Below are 15,850 nucleotides of genomic sequence, written 5' to 3' on the forward strand. Positions count from 1 at the left end.
GATTGCTCTTGGTTTTCTAACCTCTAAAGCCCTAACCTCCAATTTACCATTAGTGCACCAACCATTATTGGTGCAGCATACCAGTATAAGCCAGAAGAGTCTGGTTGAAGCCACACCCTATAAGGGGAGAAGGGCAGGGCTTTTGCATGGCTAACAATTCAGGTCTCAGTCCAAATATCACCTCTTGCAGGAAGCCTGCCTTGACTTCCCAACACTGGGCTAAGTTGCTCTCCACATAGCTCCATAACACAGTCTCACTGCTGCCTTGCTTATCCCACTGTTTATCTGGTTGCAAGTTCTTTAAGGGCAGGGCTGTGTCCTATTCACAGCTAGAGCTCAACCTTCCAACACCTCTTCTATATAAAAGGATAGTTTATCCCGCAGGGAGTTATTATTATAAAATGAGAAAATTAATGGAAAGTACATAGTATGGTATCTGGTGTATAGGTAAATAATAAATTTATTTATTTTTATTATTGCTCAACACATTGTCGAATAAATGAGTCAATGGAAAGATTGATATCATTATTACAATGTGGCATATATGTGCCCCCAGGAACAGCCTGTGGGCAAAGGCAGGCTACTGACTACATGACTTGTCAAGGTCTTTTCTATCCCAATAACTTTCTAATTTGGAGGCCCATGAATTACCCAAACACCATCAAAACTGGAAAATTTACCTCCATCAAGTGGTTGTCGGCCACAGAGATTGATAAGAGATGGGAGGTGCTGGTGGTAAAAGTACATTTCTAATTAGCTAGAAAAAGTTGTCCTGTGTGCGTGTGTAAAAGGGTCTTCAGATAAACTCCTGTGTTATCTCTCCCTCACAGGGCCTGGGTGGCCAGCCAAGCGCTGATTTGCTTCTGCATTCCAACAGAACCTGTTTTGTAAATTTGTTAAATTCTTCAGAATGAAACTACTTCCTGGTGGAAACTCATTTTCTGCCCCCTTTCCTGCCTCTTTTCTGGTTTTCCACCTCCGGCATGACTTGCTGGCTCTGTGGGCGGTGACTGTCACTCTCCAACATGTTCTCTCCTGTCCCGGGAACTGGGCTTCCCAATCCCCTCGCTGACGGTGTGGGTGGAAGACAGATGGCTTAAGTGGTTCTGACAACAGTGGCAGGAAAAAACGGTCAGGATTTTTGGAGGACAAGAGGGGAGTTACAAGATGAGAACCAGCTCAGGATACTGGCTCTCACTGGTGCAGAAAGTGAGCCTGAGTCAGGGGGATTGGGGTGGGAAGAGCATCATTTTCTTTTTCTTTTTTTTTTTGAGATGGAGTCTCACTGTCTCCCAGGATGGAGTGTAGTGGCACCATCTCAGCTTATTGCAACCTCCAGCTCCCAGGTTCAAGCAATTCACTTGCCTCAGCCTCCCTAGTAGCTGGGATTACAGGTATGTGCCACCATGCCCAGCTAATTTTTTTTTTTAATAGAGATGGGGTTTCACCATGTTTGCCCGGCTGGTCTTGAACTCCTGACCTTAGGTGATCCACCCACCTCGGCCTCCCAAAGTGCTGGGAATACAGGCATGAGCCGCCTGGCCAGAAGAGTATCATTTTCTGATCTAACTCCCAGCATCCCAGGACAGGTGGCAGATGGTATACTGGAGCATAAATTGAAGCCCCAACTCCAGGGGAGAGTAAATGCAGGAAATACCAAATAATGCCTGCATTTAATCAGCCAGGACTGGGTGTAGCACTAGGTCTCTTCACAAGTGTTATTTCATTTAATGCTATGACAACCCTGCCAGATCAGGGTTATCATTATCCTCATTTTACTAGTGAGGAAACTGCAGCTGAAAGGAGTATCATTCCCATCTTCTTCCATCAGAGCACCAGGCATGTGGGCCCCAAAGGAGAGACAGCTCAAAGCAAAAGTACATCCCCCAAAAGCTTCAAAATCACCATGACTAATACAGTTATGATTAGTTCTCAAAGAAAACGTGGGCTGCTTGGGGCATTCCTTACTTTTGAAAGTAATATTTATGACAATGTTCATGTCTTCAAAATCTCGTCGGAGGCCAGATGTATCCATGCAATGGCGCTGGGCCCATAAGACAATCCAGGTGTTCTTTGTTTTCTAACCACTAAAGCCCTAACCTCCAACCTTCCATTATTGAACAAACCAATACTCTTGTACTGAAAGAAGTCCATCCCCTGTAAGAAGGTGGGGCAGACTGCTCCCTTGGCCCAACCCTCTCTCAACACCTGAACCCAGAGAAGCCCCAACCGAAAGACTTCTTTCTATGGTTTGAATTGAGTGCTTTGTGTCATAAGCCTATCTGGGACTCCCTGCCTCTTCACAGTGAAAAAAAGAAGAGTTTTAAATATTTTTTAACAGAAAGACACCCTTTTCTGACTGGGATTTGAGCTGCAAAGACATGGCCAACCAAACAGAAACAGGATTATACCTGACGAGGATCTTGGAGTAATCACCAAAATCCACTTCTCTTCTCCCTCTAGGCAAGAGGAAGGATTTACAGTTAGGCAGGGCCATGCAAGCTTGCAAGATGTGAGCTGAAGTGACCTGTGTTGCTTTCAGCCTAAAGCATTTAACCTGTGATGCAAGACCCTCCAGCGTTCTCCTCCTACCCCAAGCATTCTAGCAAGAAGCCCGTGTATCTTAGATGGTGCAGCTGTATGATGGTGGAATCTCCATCAGCCTGGATCCTCAGGAGACTGTGTGGAGCAGGGCCTTCTATCAGACATATTGCACATGCAAAGTGGGAGGTAAATAAAGGCTTATTATGTTAAGCCTTGGCGATTTGGGAGTTGCTTGTTACTATATCACAACCTAGCCCAGCCTGACTAACATATTCATGGTGTGAGACCCATTCCCCCGGAGCAGCAGAGCTCAAGGATGCTCCTCTGTTTTCCTTTTATGTTCACTGCCCTTTCTGTAATAACAGTCAGGACAGTAGGTGATGCATGTTTATTATGCTTTGGTAAGTGCAGTAGATGGCAAGTTGTACTCAAACATAAGCAGCGAGAGCAGAGAGTAAGCTGTCTACTTTTTCTGTACTCTCCTCCACACAGAGTTAACATTCATCAGGCATTTACTCTGCACTGGATATGTTAAGACTGTTATTTCTCATTCCATAATATCCCTGCAATGAAAGTAGGTATTGTGCATATATCAAAACATCATATTGTGGCCGGACATGGTGGCTCACGCCTGTTATCCCAGCAATTTGGGAGGACAAGGAGGGTGGATCACCTGAGGTCAGGAGTTTGAGACCAGCCTGGCCGCCATGATGAAACCCCATCCCTACTAAAAATACAAAAAATCAGCCAGGTGTGGTGGCAGGTGCCTGTAATCCCAGCTACTCGGGAGGCTGAGGCAGAAGAATCTCTTGAACCTGGGAGGCATGGAGGTTGCAGTGAGCCGAGATCACATCATTGTACTCCAACCTGGGCAACAAGAGTAAAACTCCATCTCAAAAAAAAAAAGAGAAAAAGAAATAAATCATGTTGTATGCCATAAATATATACAATGTTATTGTCCATTTTAAAATTAATTAATTAATTAAAAAAATCAAAAATCGGTATTTTAGTCTCCATTTCTCATATTAGGAAACTATGGTTCATGGAGATTGGTTTATTTAAGGTCACCTAATGGAAATTGGGCTATAAATTCAGGTGTCTCTGATCCCAAAGTCTGTGGTTTCCCACTACCTGACATGAGCCTGCCCACTCAGTATACTCTGAATAAATGATTAGACAGATGATCAGACAGATAGATAAACAGACAGAATATTTAACTAACATGTCTTTTCCATTAATAGTAGAGCCCCAACCCCCAAACAAGCTGGTAATTGTGCAGGAAAATGACACATTCCTCAAAAAACAAAAGGTCAAAATGAAAGCACATTGACAGCTACCTCATTGTTGTAATTTTGAGAGTAGGCTCTGCATTTAATTCTCAGGTTTCTGACCACTCAAGGTCTATGTGACTCTGGGTAAGTTGCTTCACCTCTCTGTGCCTCCGTTTCTTTAACTGTAAAAAGGTGATTAAAATAGCACCTGCCTCCTTGGGTTTTCATGAGGACTAAGTGAGCTAGTACTCAGGGCATGGAAGAAGGGCTGACACACAGCTGCCTTCCAAGACTGTTACCTCTGGGTGGGCTGTGAGCAAGTGGGAAGAGGACCTCCGGGGCAAAGAGCAGCATCTTCAGCCCACTATTCCTAGGGACGGTGCCATTCACCTCCTCCTCTTCGGGACTCAACAGAGCCCCGTTCCTTGGAGAAAGGGTGGTTGGTGAGGACACCGTCTCATGTACGAAAGGTGGCTCTGCATGCCTCACTAACTGAAGTTTACTTAGAACATGAGATGATTCTGTACCCAAACCACAAGGCACAATCCCAGCTCCTGGGTCATCCTGCAGGCAATGAGGGCAGGACACAAGGCAGTGCCCAGGAGCACACACCACCGGGACGTGCTGCACACCCCACTTGGCACTGTGATCCCCCTGACCAGCTGTGTGAAGGCTGAGTGCAAATCCCTCTGGCAATTGCTTTGTTCAACTTCACAGCAGATTTTCCTCAGGATCCTCAATCAAAGACACCTCTTAATCTTGTTTTATTAGCTTCACAGCTGAGAAAAAAATTATAATGGTACGATGGTTATCATAATAATACTTTGAGATCATTATTTATATTATTTATATTATCTGCTTAACCCAAGAGAACGTGCTGCAGAAGATAAAGGCCTTGCATGAGCATTGGCACACCCCACAGCCCTGCTGAGAAGAGCTGGGCCAGTAGTGGTAGGTGGTATCTAAATCGTACAGATGAGTGAAGAGTCACAAATAGTCAGACCCTCAAACTGAATGTTTAACTAACATGTCTCTTCCATCAATAGTAGAGCCCCAACCCCTAAACAAGCTGGTAATTGTGCAGGAAAATGACACCTGCACCTGTGCAGGAAAATGTTAACCAATCAAATGCCCAAAGCCAACCAGCGACATTAGTTGAGCATAACAAGAATCTGAGTGCAGTGGCACAAGGGGCCCCAGTACACTTTCTAGAAACCACAGGAAGGCTTCAGTTCCTGGCTCCACAGCATCTGGAGACTCTAGGCCCCAGGAGTGCAGGAAATTGTTCTCCTTTGCAGTTATGGTGTCCAGTAGAGGATTTTCCACATGGTAAGGATGTGATGTATTTGTGGAATGAATTAATGAATGATGCCCTCAGATTGGTGAGTGATCCGACAGAGAGAGGGCTGAGATGATCTAGCAACTGTGCCATTCATTTCTCCACCTTGTAGCCCACAGAGGAGGTCTATTTCATGTCCCTTTAAAATGGTAAAAAGACCACTCCCTGGTCCTAATGTGGTTCTTTCAAATTTTATATGCACATTAATTGCTTTTTAAAAATTATGGCAGGTTATTTCCTCAGTCTTTCCTTTTCACAGCCTCTTTTTCTAAAAGTGTTGGGAGATTGGCCCCCAATTCACTATCTCAAGTTCCCATGCTCTGCTCCCTAGATTCAGTTTCTGGTGAAAAAGAGTATGTCAGATTAGCTGAGGAGAGTGAATCTCTGTGGATTTGAAGATGTACCATGATGCAGCCTGCTGCAGACACAAATTCTATGTAGTCTACTGCTTTATCTTTTAATAATTCATTCAGATTTCACATTTCAGTTCCTAAAGTATCTGTGTTTGTTTAATATAAAAATAATAATATATAATACTTAGCAATTAAATTATTGGGTTTCTCCCTATCCCTCACTCCCACCCAAAAATAAATAAAATCAGTTGAACCTCCAAAAAGACATGTTGTGTCACACACAGAGCCAAGTCCAACCTCCCAGGCACATCCTGATGGCCCTCTATTCTCTGAATTTCCCCACCCAGCCTCATCTCTCATCTCTCCCAGCTTACATACCACAGTTTGACTGAACCAAGCATCTTGCACTTCCCTAAACACACAATTTCAGAGGCTGGCAACCAGAAATACTTCAACAGAGCAGGATAGCACTGCAATGGGCCCTGGGCCTGAAGTCAGTGGGTATGTGAAATTCACATTGGTCTGCAAGCTTCTCTCCATGAGATTAGTGCCATTGGGTGCTTATGTGCTACTTATATATGAATGGCAGAGAACTAGCAGCTTTCTGTCTTCTCTGAAGAGGAACAGGAGAGCTCTGGGAGCCTCTGATCTGCTTTCCTGGGTCCTCTGCTAGCCAATGCCTCTACTCCTAATGTAAATCTTTGCTGGCATCATCTTCAGGCCTGCAATTCATCCTGATCCTTAAACTTACATCTGTCAGTGCAATGCAAAACTAAACATTTTGCATTATCATTCATTTTTTGCATCATAAAAGCCATGCATGAATTTAGAACATACAAAAAAGTAGGACAATCACCCACCATCCCCCCACACAGAGGCAACCAGTATTTACATTTTGGAGTTGTTCTTCCTGTCTTTTTTCTCTGTATAACTTTTACTTAGCTTTAATCATTCAACATTAGTATTTTGTATCCCCCGCCTTTTCACACCACTTTAGCTAGCACATTAGCATTTGCACATGCTAAAAAGTCCAAATTATTCCTGAACACAAACAATAACTGTCTTCTTATTTCTGGGTCCAAAATGAGAGTGAGAAAAAGGAGGTTAAGTACAGGATGCTAAAACTATTTTTCATGGCAGCCAAGCAAATCTAGAAAAGAATTCTTTGGTATTATGCCCTATTCTCTGCCTCCAGGAAGGGTTTCCTGGCATGGGTTATTTCTGCCTGGAGATGAGTCCATCCCCTGAAGGTCACCCCTGACCATTTCTGATGGGTAGAACAAGTATCCTGTCTAAGCCCGGATTCCAATCCTTTAAGCAGCTGTGCTGATTTGTCCTGAGTCTTTGAACTCACTTGGATTGTTTCAGCTGCAGCGACCCACAAAGGTTCACAATATTCCCCAAATGTACTTCCAGTCTCCCCAGGATATTGTATCATTATCCAATATTAACAATGACTGCTTAGCTCAGATTCCTTGGGATTCTGTGATGGTTAATTTTAGGTATCAACTTGACTGAGCTACAGGGTGCCCAGATAGCTGGTAAAACATTATTTCTGGATACGGCTATGAGGCTCTTTCCAGAAGAGATTAGCATTTGAGTCAGTAGACTGAGCACAGGAGGTGGCCCTCACCCGTGTGACTGGGCATCATCTAATCCACTGAGGGCCCAGATCAAACACAAAGGTGGACAAAGGACAAATTCTGTCACTCTTCTTGAGCTGGGTCATCCATCTTCTCCTGCCCTTAGACATTAAAGCTCCTGGTTTTCAGGCCTTCAGACTCAGGGATTCACATCAGCATCTCCCACTCCCAGTTTTCAGGCCTTCAGTCCCGGACTGAGAGTTACACCATCAGCCTTTCTGGTTCTCAGGTTTTCTGGCTTGGACTGAATTACACAGTTGGCTTTCCTGGCTCTCTAGCCTGCAGATGGCATAGTGTGGGACTTCTTGGCCTCCATAATAACTTGAGCATAACAAATCTCCTCTCGAAATCTGTATCTATATCTATCTACTTATCTACATATCCAATTGGTCTGTTCTCTGTAGAACCCTAATACATCTTATTTTTCTATTTGTGTAGAAGTATTAACTTCCATGATGCAATTGAAAGATCTCAGATATAAGACTCAAGAAAACAGGAATCAAATCCCATTTTTGCTAATGTCTGATCCTAGTTAATTCCAAAAAGGAGGGGCAGAAGAGGGAGAGAGTTGATAATTATAATAATTATAATGATGATGGTAATCTAGCAAATGCTGAGTGATTATCACATGCTCAACCATGTTCTAAGTGCTTTATATGTTTACCTCATTTAATCTTTACAATATTCTGTCAATGCCTTGCATCCGAAACTACCAAGAACACAGCTGTAGTGAACAAAGTAGGACTTATTGACTCATTGCAACAAGGGAGAACATAGGCCATGGGGAGCTATGGGGCCTCTCAGTAAGAGAATGTTAGAGAGGATTTAAAATAGGATTTGGGCTTGTGATAGGAGATTTCAGGGAAGGTCCAAGAAGGGAGGGCGTGGCTCTGGATTGGATGCTTATAGAAGAGCAGGGGTAGTTCTCTAATTGGTTAACTTGATCATTCTTACCTAGAAGGTGGGATGAACAGAAGGAGATTAAAGCTGTACTTGGTAAACACACAGCAGTCACTTACATCAGCCAGCACAGGGGTGCTTCATCATTTTCCTGGCTTGGACCATATCCTTCTTTTGTTGTAGTTAGGCATGATTATGAGGTCATCTCGCTTATGTCTTAATTGTGGTCAGAGTGGCTTTGTCTGATGTTGATGTTTTCTGACATTGTTTATGTTAAACAGGAGGACACCAAGGGGCTGCTTTTTGTTTTACCTTATCAAATGGGTGCTGTTTACTACATTTATGTTAAGACAAAAAAATTCAGGCTTAGGCAAGCTGAGAAATTTGCTAAAGGTCCTATAGCTAGAAAGGAACAGGAATTGAACATAGGTCTGACTCAAAGCCAAAAGTCAAGTAACGATCACACTGAACCTCCTCTTCATGTAGTGATTTTTATCTTGTTTTATTTTCATTTTTGGATAAGTAATGCATGGAACATGTACAAAATTCAAAATGTGAAAAGGGCACCAAGTGAAAAGCAAGTCTCCCTCCTATTCCCAACCTTCTCTCCAGGCCCCCTTCTCCTTCCAGGAGACCACATTGTTCCCATTTCATCCAGGGTCTCTCATTCATGCCAGAGCTTTGCCGTGTGGATGGAGCAAATCCATTTCAAAGGATGGCACTGGGAGAAACAGCCACTAAGTTATGACTTAACAAATTAGTTGTCTTTGTTCCTCTCTTCCAAAAACTCTTTCACAAGGTTTCAGTGACTCAACAAATATTGATTAAACACATACTATTTCCAGACACTGTGCTCAGCACTAGGGAAACAAACAATAAACCAAACAAGCTGCTTGCCCTTGAGGGGCTCACAGTCTAGTGGAGAGGATGACATAGATGAATCAGACCAGTGAGCTGTAGGGGAGGATGCAAAAGGAGCAGGCTGCCCTGCCAAGGATGGCAGAAGAAGACTGAAGGAGAAGGAAGCACCCTGCCTAGATCCCAAGGGTGACAGGGATTTACCTGGTGGACAGAGGTGAGGAGTGAACTCCAGAGAGAGAGAGAAGTCAGTATGAGCAGTGACATGAGTGCGAAAGAACGTGGCACATGCTGGAGCCTGGCCATGCCTCTAAATGGCTGGAGCACAAGGCGCTTGGGGCAGGAGGCAGGAGAAGTGAAGGAAAACGTAGCTGATGGTCCTGTCTCAAGGAGCCTTTTGCAGGAAGCTAAAGAGAATATTGTCAAGATTAAATAAGATGGACAATGTGGAAAGGATTTGAAGAGCTTAAACACTCAGCAAATGTGATTAATTAGATGGGTCACTAGTTCCTGCACCCTCAATTGTCATTCATCATTGTCCTTTTCTGAAGGTGCTGCTTCTAATCATGGTCACCACTTGTGGGGGCACTGACTGAGGACAAAGATCACAGAGCCTACTGAAAAGAAAGATAGTGACCACCTGTACCCTTGATACCTCAATTAGACACACTGGGCACCCACGCCCTAGGGCACCATTAGCAAGTACCTTTTGGTACTCACAGGCATCCAGGTTCTATCAAAGGTGTGTCTAGGATCAATTGTTTGAGAAAGAAGTTCTAAGGGTCATGTAATCCTCTCCCTCCTCAAAGAATCCTGAGTGTGGCCTATGTGACACTCTAGACTGCCAGACATTGTATTTCTGAACCACATTAGCAAAGGCACAAGCAGAAGTGCTATCAGTGCTGCAGAGGAGGCTGCTATCCATACAGCAAAAAGCTGGATGTAAAAAAGCTTAAAGATAGATCCTTCCAGGATAAATTGTTATTAAAAAAACTCTGTAACCCATCCAGGTTTTTGCCCTGATTTCCAGGAAGCTCCAAGCTAAATTTGACACTGTAAAGAGTACAGGCTTTGGAGTCAGACAGTGCCACTTACTACCTACTTAGCTTAGGCAAGGGTTTACATCTATTTGAGGCTCAGTTTATTCATCCATGAAATGGAGATAATAATATAAACTGCCTACTGCTATAGCTAAAATTACATCAGAATGTAAATATACAGAAGAGCATAGTACCTGCCACAAGCAATCAATATATTTTACCGCTAAAAAGCAGTTTTGGTCTATTGATTTGATGTAGTTATTCCTTCATAAAATAGAAATTATGCATGTCATTTTAGGCCTCAATACAGAGTAAGTACTCATAAATAAATGTTCATTGTTTGCAATTAAATAATTTCCCCTGCCAACAGTAGGCTTTGTTACTTTGGGATCTCCTCTAAGTCTTTCACACAAATATGAAAAACTGCTATGTAGCTTTCAATTTAACAAATCTTTACTGATCGCATCCAATGTGCCAAGTACTGTGTGACCTGAAGAGCTGACATTAATAAACCAGGTCTCATTCCTGCCCAAGGAGCTTGTAGTCTGGAGGGAGAAATGAACATGCAGACACCTCCCTACAGGCAGGTGGAGTAGGTCCCATAGGCTCCTCTCAGAGCCCCATCCAAGGCAGAATCCCAAACCAGACAAACTGAGGGCTGAGAGGTAAGGGTCTCCTTATCTGTGAGTGGAGCAGATGATTGGCCATAAACTGGGGTCTGAGGTCCAACAAGACCCTCTTACTGTCTATGGTTGAAGCATCAATACTCCAACACTCCAATATTCTATTTTCCCTAGGAAAAATGGTAACAGTCCATTGAGGTTTCACACTCATCATTAGTTGCGCACACAGTCATCATGTGCAAGCTAAGGGGAACCTGGACATCCCAAAGCCACCTTCTTCAGATGAGGGACTCAGGAAGGAAGAGCAATTTGGTGAAGGTCCCACAGCCAATCAGTCACCAAGTTGGCCCTTCAATTTAGGTCTCCTAACTCCTACAGCTCTTTCTTCCACACCACGGGAGAAAATCATGGCCCCAGGAGTGTGATAAGCCAAAGCCAAGCCTTATTTATCAGAGAATCCCTGTTGCAGTGCACAGCATGCAGCAGGGATTTGGTCTCTGGGATCCAGGAGGGATGGTGCCAGCCTGGAGACGAGATCGCAGGAGAAGCAGCCCGTAGCTGTGGGCTGCAGAGCTGCGAAGTGGGAATGGGAGCGCTCTAAGGAAAGTCAGGACATTTTGCTAACTGCATAAACAGGATCTGTTGGGAGCAGGGCCCCCCACAAGACAGCTTCCTCCTGTCAAAGTCTTATGCAGGGACCACTAATTACCCACTGAAGGCCAGCCACACCATTTGAAGACCCATGCCATGCGCAGTTTTAAACAAAAGTGCCATAACACAGCACCACCAACAATAGAGCTATTGGATTTTTAAAATTCTATCTCAACTCTACCTGTTGGCACAGCAATAGGGGTCAGCAAACTACAGCCCACAGATTAAACCGGGCCCACCATGTTTTTGTAAAGTTTTACTGGGACACAACTCTGTCTATTCTTGTATGTATTGTCCATGACTGCTTTAACACAGAAGCAGAGTTCAATAGTTCTATTAGCAACCATATAGCCCTGAAAAGTATAAAATATTTACTATCTGGCCCTTTAAGGAAAAGTTTGCCAACCCCTAGTATAGTAACTAGTGTGATGCTAGAGTAGTGGACTTCTAATAACAAACGACCTTTGCTGTTGTCTCAATTCTATCTTTTCCCGTGAATTCCAACCAAAGCATCATTTCAAGTTCCCAAAATTCACAACACCTGGGCTTGATGGGTTCCTTAGGTATTCAGCGGGTGGTATTGGGCTGCCTGGCCTGCTTCCCTTTCCTGGAGCTTCTCCACTCTCTTCCCAAACCCCAACCTCTCCAGAAAGCTCTGACCCCCACCTGCAGGCCCAGCCCACTCGTCACCACTTTCCTGTAGCCTCCCTACTTTCCCTCAACTACCCCTGTCTTTTCCCACACACACAGTCCTGCCAGACAGAAGCAATTGTCCCTTTAGGTGTATCCTCAAAACACACAACATATCACTCTGTTACAGCACCTATCTTATTACACTGTTTGTGCATGGACTTTTACAATATTTACGTGTATCCTCCATCTATAATCATCTTTGAAAAAGAGACTGCATCTTACTCATCATCTTCATGCCTAGAAGAAGCCCTGACATATAGAAAATTGGATTGAAGCCCATTTGGAAGGAAAGCCATCTTAGGTATCATCCCATCAATTCTTTCATTTTACAAGTCAGAACACTGAGGCCCAATGTCACAAGACTGGCCAGCGGCAGAGCCCTCTTGAGGGTCTCCCTCCACTAGGTCCAGCCCTCTTTCTAGTGTACCACACAGGAATGCACAGATTCATGTGCATTAAAACAGCAGTCACTTATGAATGGTGCTCATTATTTTCAAGGTAGCAGCAATGAGAATCTTCTCCTAAATTGATACATCCATCCCCTGTCCCAGAAACCAAAAGCCAGCCCTGGTCTCCTGACAGCAGTGACAGGAGACAGCATGCTGCAGCCACCCGAGTGCCTATGCCCATGATGGACCAGTGGGCTGCAAAATTAAACTCCTCTTTTTAGAGGCCATTTGTGTGTTAAGGAAGAGAATAAATGAGCTAACCCCATGGCCAGTTTAAAAAAAAGGCACCCAGACAGAACTTTATTTGACTCTTTCAGGCCAATGGGGGAAAATGAGAATTGAAATTGTAATGGAATAAGTTGGGCCTGGTGGCGGTGAGGACAGGATGTTCTTGGAGGTCATGTCATGAGAGGTGACATGCAAAAGTCATCAATAGGTTGGCAACTCAAACGTTTCTGTGAAAGAACAAGAGAAAGCTTTCTGGATGCCATGTGGGGGTTTCTGGAGCACAAAAGTGGTCTGGACTCCAGAGCATAGTGTAGGACTGGCCATAGCGGAATTGTTTTGTAACTAATTACAAGGCATGACCATCCTTTGTCATGTCTGATTTGTGCACACTCAGAACCAGGTCCCATTTCTCCTGACCCTCCTAAATCCACATTAAGGAGGTACACATGCCTTGCTTTGACTCTTCCTGGGTGCAAGGATATGAGCTGGGGTAATGTTTTCTCTCAGTTACACCTTTATTGAAAGCTCTCTCTGTGCTGGCACTGGGCTGGGGACCTCTTGGTGAATGAGACAGATAGTTTCTGCCATCAGAGCGCTCACAGTGCACAATCTTAACAGGTTCCTGTCAATCCTAGTGGAAGAATATCAGGACCAATTAATTGGAGGCAGAGGGCATTTTGGAAGAAGCCCCTCAAATTATCCCATACAGGGTCCAGCTGTGTAGAGTGGGAAGAGAACTTGCTTTAAAGGCCAAGAGGTATGGAAGTCAGCATCAGCCTCCCAGCTCATAGACCTCAGATAGTTACTGATGTCGCCATATCCTCACAGAGAAAAGGGATAATAATAGTAACGTGGGAGCTGGTGGAGAGGATGAAAGAAGCTACTGTGTGTCGGTGCTTAGTGGGGAGCCTGGGCGGCACTGTTGTTATGAGAAGAGCAGCATGGGCAAGGGAAGATGCTGAAGCATCCATCACCCTGACATGGCAGTCAAGGAGGCTTTGGGGGCTGGAACTGAGGATGCTCTGTCAGCTTCTACCACTAGCACCTTGCAAGGGCCAGACACACAGTAGTTCTCATTCCTTTCTGTTTATTTCAAATGAGCTTGTGTTTTAAGGAGAATATAAATTCTCTCTTTTCCCCTCTTTTGAAAGGCAACAGGTCCTCCATTCATGCCTTTCTCTCCATCTTCCCATCTCCCACCACAGCCCCGCCCCAATTCTCAGCATGGGTAGAAGTAACTTGAACTCTCCTCTCTTAGCTAAAATAAATGAATGTGGGAGAGCATAGATTTTAGAATCAGACTATCCTAGGTTTAAAGTCCCAGCTGAAGCACTTACTGTCCCATCCACGTAACCTCCCTGCACCACAGTTCTCTCACCTGCCAAATGGAAATAATAAAGATGCCACATTCTCAGAGGCCCAGTGCAGGGACTGAATGCCCTGATGTGTGTGAAATGCTTTGCACCATGTTTGGCGCATCGCAACACTCAATAAATGTTGCCCATGGACGCTGCAGCCTACAGTTGTTGTTGTCAGCTTTCTTTTTCATTGTGAAATGGATAGTTCCACCTTCACAGGGTGGTTGTGAGAAGCAGTAAAAGGCAAGGCCCCTCCTACAGTGCTTGGTACATAGCAGGCACTGAGTAAATGTTAGGTGCTCTCCTTCAAACAAGCACTATATCATCCCCTATATTTACTTTTACACTCGGTGGGAAGCATCAGGATCAGTAGGGGCATACAGATGACAGCGTCAGCACCAGACAGGCTTGCATCTGAGAGGAGGACATTGAGAGGGGAATGGGATTTAATGGATTCAACAGGAACCCCTGCTGCCTCGTGGCTGTCCTCCTGTCACTGACTGTTTAGTGACCTGCAGTGCTTTCTCAGACCCTGCAGGGGAGAAACCTCCCTCTGTTCTGCCCACTCACCCCGCAGCATGAAAATGGGGCTGACGCAGTGTAACGTTTTAACCAATAGGGTGGGCTTATCTGCTCTTTACTTGTTTGTGACTTGTTTGTGTTGGGAAGAATGCATAACTGGCCAGGCCTTGCACATAAATGCCTCGCCTCTCACCTTCATTCATACATATCTGCTTTAGCCTTCATTTGCTGGACTTTTCTTCTTCCAAATAATTAATACAATAGTCACCATAATATCTTTCATTTTTGAGTGCTTACTATGTACCAAGCAGTCTATATCCATGACATCATTTAACTCTCACAAGAAGCCAATAATAAATATAACAACACCTCTTGGGAAAGATAGAAACTGAGACACAGAGAGGTTAAGTTACTTGCCCAACTTCACACAGCTACCAAGTAAGTGGAGGAGCCCAAATGTGAACCTAATCAGCCTGACTCCTGGAATCTCTTACCTACCAGGCTCTCTGCCTTCTTAATAGAGAAACTGAGGCTTTGCCCTCAAACCTAGGGCTGCCCGTGCCAGCTCTGCCTTGAGAATCCATGCCTAGAAAGTCCAGCCAGGGTGGAAGCATCCAGCTACATCCCCCAGTGAGCACGTGGATACATTGCACTTCTTCTGGTGCCTGGTCCATGAGGCTAGTGGCTCCCCAGGGCTGAGGGTTGGTATTGCTTTCAGCTTATGTCAAGGTAGAGAAAGTATGTTCCAAGGATTCCACTCAGCCCTTCCTGCCATCATAGCCCTCACTCCATGGGCCTAGGGCCAATGTGGAAATTCTGGTCATTGCTGCAAATGTCCATTTAAATAAAACATCCAGGAACTGAGGAAATAACCACAGGGTGAGTCCATGAGCCTTCCTACTGGACCACAGTTTTTTGGGGTTCCCAGGAATTAGCATCCATAAGGAGCCAGCACCAAGTAATCCCCAAGAGGTCTGGGCACTTCCACTCATCTCTGCACCGTTACCCTAGTGGTCGGACACAGGGCTCTTTGGGACAGCTTAGGGGAAGATATAGGATGTACTTGTGGCTCTGCTGGGAGGACCTTCCCCTTCCTCCAGAGGACCCAACCTCCCCTTCAATCAAGGGCCTGTGAACCAACATAAGTCTGAAAAGTAGGGGGGGAAAGCAGTAATTCTGCATTTTGGTGACTCAAGTCAGGTTTCTGGACAACAGACCTAGAGATTTCCTGCTATGTAGGTCAAGCAATATTTCAGTAAGCTGCCTGTCTATTGCTTTCCCAGGGACAACATCACTGCTAAAGATAACTGCAGGCCAAAACATTCAAGTTTCCAGCTTGTCCTTGCTGCCCGTTATGATAAATGTGCTCAACTGGGCT

Source organism: Pongo abelii, chromosome 11, assembly GCF_028885655.2.
Source record: "Pongo abelii isolate AG06213 chromosome 11, NHGRI_mPonAbe1-v2.0_pri, whole genome shotgun sequence".
NCBI classification, from domain to species: domain Eukaryota; kingdom Metazoa; phylum Chordata; class Mammalia; order Primates; family Hominidae; genus Pongo; species Pongo abelii.